Consider the following 4,863-nt stretch of genomic DNA (forward strand, 5'->3'; position numbering starts at 1 on the left):
TTGATAATGTTGATATGACATAACACTCTAAGTGTTTGGTGAAGTTTTTATCTTAGTCAAGAAATGACTTTAAGTTAAAACTAACTTTCAACGTAACTCAGGTTTACTTAACATTTGGAAAATTGGAGTAAAACCACAAATCTATCAATCCTCATGTCAATTTCTACTTTTCTTCTTCTAATGCCTCCAGCTACAATCACAGCAATAAGTTACAATGATCCCCATAGCCAGAACTGAAAATATTTCCAATTTTCCAAAAGAAAGCATTTTAAGTAATTAATTTTCATTTCTTTGGGGGATGAAGTTCATACTTTATAACTAATAAAGAGAGACTCAAAAATGCTTCCTATGCCCCTACTATGTGTTTTTCACTACTGAACAAACTACCCATTCTCAAAAGAATTAGAATTCTATTAGCTATAAATCAAATAATGTGAGTACAAATTAAATTTAGACAAACATTTATGTACATAATTTAAGTAGATGTTAGTCATATGTTGCATGACTTATTGTAAAATGATGGGGTGAGCAACTTTCTAAAAGGAGAGGGCAACAGGGAACAAGAAACATGATTCTGTTAGAGAGTTTAACCAAGGAAAACAACCTCGTCTGGAGAATTGAGAAGGTATCCAAAACAAATCAGACTTCAATTGCTATCCAAAGCAAAAGAAGGAGGTAAGTAATCACATGAGTGTAGTAGAATAAACCGACTCAAGGAAGGATCTGGCGTGTGCAAAATCTCCATGGTGATAAAGACAAGGGCATGTGCCAGAAGCTGTAGGAAAGCCAGTGGGTGAGAGAACAAGCATGCCTAGAAGATAAAGGAGAAGTCAGAGGATCATACCCTGTAGGGTCTTTGAAATTCAGTTTAAGGACTTTGTTCTTTATCTACAATCCAGGGAAAAGCTGAGGAATGTGTAAGAGTGTCAGAGAATGTAAACTGAATTTAAAGAAACATGCCTGGGTGTAAGAGAGACTCCTTGATGACATGAGTAGCAGTGGCCAGTGGAAATGAGTGCCAGACAGAGGTGAAGCTGTTGGAGATATTTGAGATCAGAGAAAAGTAGAGGTAAGAGTGTGTAAACCAGATTGACATAATACTTTAAATAACAGAACATAATTCTCAGTGAAGACTCTACTAGAGCTTTTTTGGATAAGTTTTTGTGAAACTAGAAGTCTTATTATTATTATTAATATCAATATAGTACATTGAATTGTGAATGGGAGATAAAAACAATTGTAGAAGTGTTATTAATATAAGAGAATCATAGGACATTTAGGAAGAAGGCATATGTTAAAAGGAAAATTCAATGCTCCATATTATGACTCTTTTCTTTTAACTTTCTATTGGATTCAGTGTTCTCCTGTCAAATACCTACCATGTGACTATTTGTGTGCTTGTGTATTTGAAACATTTTTCTTACAGTTTCATTAAGATATATTCCAAGGAATTAAAGTAAAATAAAACATTTATGAAAAATGTTTTCCAAACAGAAAAATCAGAACTGGCACTGTATTACTTTTAAAAAGAGATGTTTCTAATGTCTCCTTTGATTGTACACAGCTGGGTTCCTATATCAGTTTCTGTATGTAATCTGTTGTGAAATGCCATTTCAGGTTTTGTAATTGAAGATAATCAGGGATCACACAGACATGTAAATCAGAAAAAGGATTTCAGGGACCATACGAAGCGTCTTTAGGGGACGTCCATAAACACTTTGAGAAGCACTGAAATAAAACATTAAATAAACTTCACACATTAAATAGGACAGCATGTTGAACTTATAAAAGTTGTAGATATGGATTATGTCTGTGATAAGAACAAAACCCCAGTCCAAAGTCCATTTTTTCTTCAATCTTCTAGGAGAAAATATTTCCCACAACATTTCCAGTAAAACATGAAATTGGCTTAACTGTCTGTCTTTTAGAAGTCATGCCTTCCTTTCATTTTTTTCCCAATAGCCAACTACAATGAGTTGCACATATTGTAATTTTGGTAGCTTTAAATAAACATTGACTATTGATATCTCTTACATTATATTTGACATCAAATTATTATTATCAGACTGTGGTTACATACTGCAAGCTATTTTATCATAGTAAAATTTTTGTAATTATTTTTTCCTCTTGAAAATAAAAAAGAAATAAGCATGAAGCATTTTAACAATCAGTTCAGTTCAGTTGCTCAGTCAGGTCCAACTCCTGCAACCCCATGTTCTGCAGCATGCCAGGCTTCCCTGTCCATCAGCAGCTCCCTGAGTTTACCCAAACTCATGTCCAACGTGCTGGTGAAGCCATCAAACCATCTCATCCTCTGTCGTCTACTTCTTCTCCTGCCTTCAATCTTTCCCAACATCAGGGTCTTTTTCAGTGAGTTGGTTCTTCACATCATGTGGCCAAAGTATTGGAGTTTCAGCTTCAACATCAGCCCTTCCAATGAATACTCAGGACTGATTTCCTTTAAGGTGGACTGGTTTGATCTCTTTGTAGTCCAAGGGGTTTTCAAGAGTCTTCTCCAACATCACAGTTCAAAGGCATCAATTCTTCCATGATCTGCTTTCTTTATAGTCCAATTCTTATATCCATACATGACTACTGGAAAAAACATAGCTTTGACAAGATGGACATTTGTTGGCAAAGTAATGTCTCTCTTTTTTAATATGCTGTCTAGGTTGGTCATAACTTTTCTTCCAAGGAGCAAGGGTCTTTTAATTTCATGGCTGCAGTCATCATCTGCAGTGATTTTGGAGCCCCCCAAAATAATGTCTCTCACTGTTTCCATTGTTTCCATGAAGTGATGGAATGGATGCCATGATCTTTGTTTTCTGAATGTAAGCTTTAAGGCAACCATTTCACTCTCCTTTCACTTTCATCAAGAGGCTCTTTAGTTCCTCTTTGCTTTCTGCCAAAAGGGTGATGCCATCTGCTTATCTGAGGTTATTGATATTTCTCCCAGCAATCTTAATTCCAACTTGTGCTTCATCCAGACGGGCATTTCTCATGTACTCTGCATATAAGTTAAATAAGCAGGGTGACAATAGACAGCCTTGACCTACTCCTTTCCCTATTTGGAATCAATTTGTTGTTCCATGTCTGGTTCTAACTGTTGCTTCTAGACCTGCATACAGATTTCTTAGGAAGCAGATCAAGTAGGCTGGTATTCCCATCTCTTTAAGAATTTTTCACAGTTTGTTGTGATCCACACAATCACAGGCTTTTGCATAGTCAATAAAGCAAAAATAGATGTTTTTCTAGAACTTTCTTGCTTTTCAATGACCCAACCGATGTTGGCAATTTGATCTCTGGTTCCTCTGGCTTTTCTAAATCCAGCTTGAACATCTGGAAGTTCATGGTTCACATACTGTTGAAGCTTTGCTTGAAGAATTTTGAGCATTACTTTGCTAGTGTGTGAGATGAGTGCAATTGTGTAGTAGTTTGAACATTCTTTGGCATTACCTTTCTTTGGGATTGGAAAGAAAGCTGACCTTTTTCAGTCCTGTGGCCACTGCTGAGTTTTCCAGATTTGCTTATATATTGAGTGTAGCACTTTCATAGCATCATCTTTTATGATTTGAAATCACTCAACTGTAATTCCTTGACCTTTACTAGCTTTGTTTTCTGGTGATACTTCCTTAGGCCTATTTGACTTCACATTCCAAGATGTCTAGCTCTAGGTGAGTGATCACATGATTATGTTTATTGGATCATGAATATCTTTTTTGTATAGTTCTTATAGTTCTTGCCACGTCTTCTTAATATCTTCTGCTTCTGTTAGGTCCATACCATTTCTGTCCTTTATTGTGCCCATCTTTACATGAAATATAGAGAAGACTCTACACATGGACATCACCAGATGGTCAATACCTAAATCAGACTGATTATTTTCTTTGCAGCCAAAAGTGGAGAAGCTGTATACAGTCAGCAAACACAAGACTGGGAGCTGACTGTGGCTCAGATCATGAACTTCTTATTGCCAAATTCAGACTTAAATTGAAAAATGTAGGGAAAACCACTAGACCATTCTGCTGCTGCTGCTGCTGCTAAGTCACTTCAGTCATGTTCAACTCTGTGCGACACCATAGATGGCAGCCCACCAGGCTCCTCCGTCCCCCGGATTTTCCAGGTAAGAGTGCTGGAGTGGGGTGACTAGACCATTCAGGTATGACCTAAATCAAATCGCTTATGATCTAACAGTGGAAGTGACAAATAAATTCAAGGAATTAGATCTGGTAGACAGAATGCCTGAAGAACTATGGATGAAGGTTTGTGACATTGTTCAGGAGGCAGTAATCAAGACCATTCCCAAGAAAAAGAAATGCAAAAAGGCAAAATGGTTGTCTGACAAGGCCTTACAAACAGCTGAGAAAAGAAGAGAAACTAAAGGAAAGGAAAGATATATCCATTTGAATGCAGAGTTCCAAAGAATAGCAAGGAGAGATAAGATAGCCTTTCTCAGTGATCAATACAAAGAAATAGAGGAAAACAATAGAATGGGAAAGACTAGAAATCTCTTCAAGAAATTTAGAGATACCAATGGAACAATTTATGCAAAGTTTTTAACAATAACTGTATATAAAATGTGTGTTGATCCATGATACATTATGCTTCTATTTCTAATAAGGCTTTATGTAAGCAATGATTTCTGAATTTATTGCTTAAATGTGTTGTAATTATCAGCCATTAATAATAACCTGATTTTCTTTATGTTAATTATAAGTCACTGCTTAATGTACATGACATTGCATGAATTGGTTTTATTGATATTTTCATTTAACTAAATAATTTAACACAAAACAGTGCCCTGAGTTAGTGCCTTTTGAAGACAATTCTGTCTTGGAAAAACTGTCCTTCCCTCCAGAGGTT

At 36.1% G+C, this 4,863-nt stretch overlaps 1 long non-coding RNA gene across 1 annotated transcript; it reads left to right on the forward strand.

Moving 5' to 3' along the window:
* Window positions 1-788: 788 nt before the first annotated feature.
* On the forward strand, window positions 789-4,316 carry LOC138446751 (uncharacterized). Its single transcript, XR_011259548.1, has 2 exons — window positions 789-1,069; window positions 3,894-4,316. It is a non-coding gene; the product is annotated as an uncharacterized lncRNA (long non-coding RNA).
* Window positions 4,317-4,863: the final 547 nt, after the last annotated feature.

This window comes from Ovis canadensis, chromosome 10, assembly GCF_042477335.2.
Source record: "Ovis canadensis isolate MfBH-ARS-UI-01 breed Bighorn chromosome 10, ARS-UI_OviCan_v2, whole genome shotgun sequence".
Lineage (NCBI taxonomy): Eukaryota > Metazoa > Chordata > Mammalia > Artiodactyla > Bovidae > Ovis > Ovis canadensis.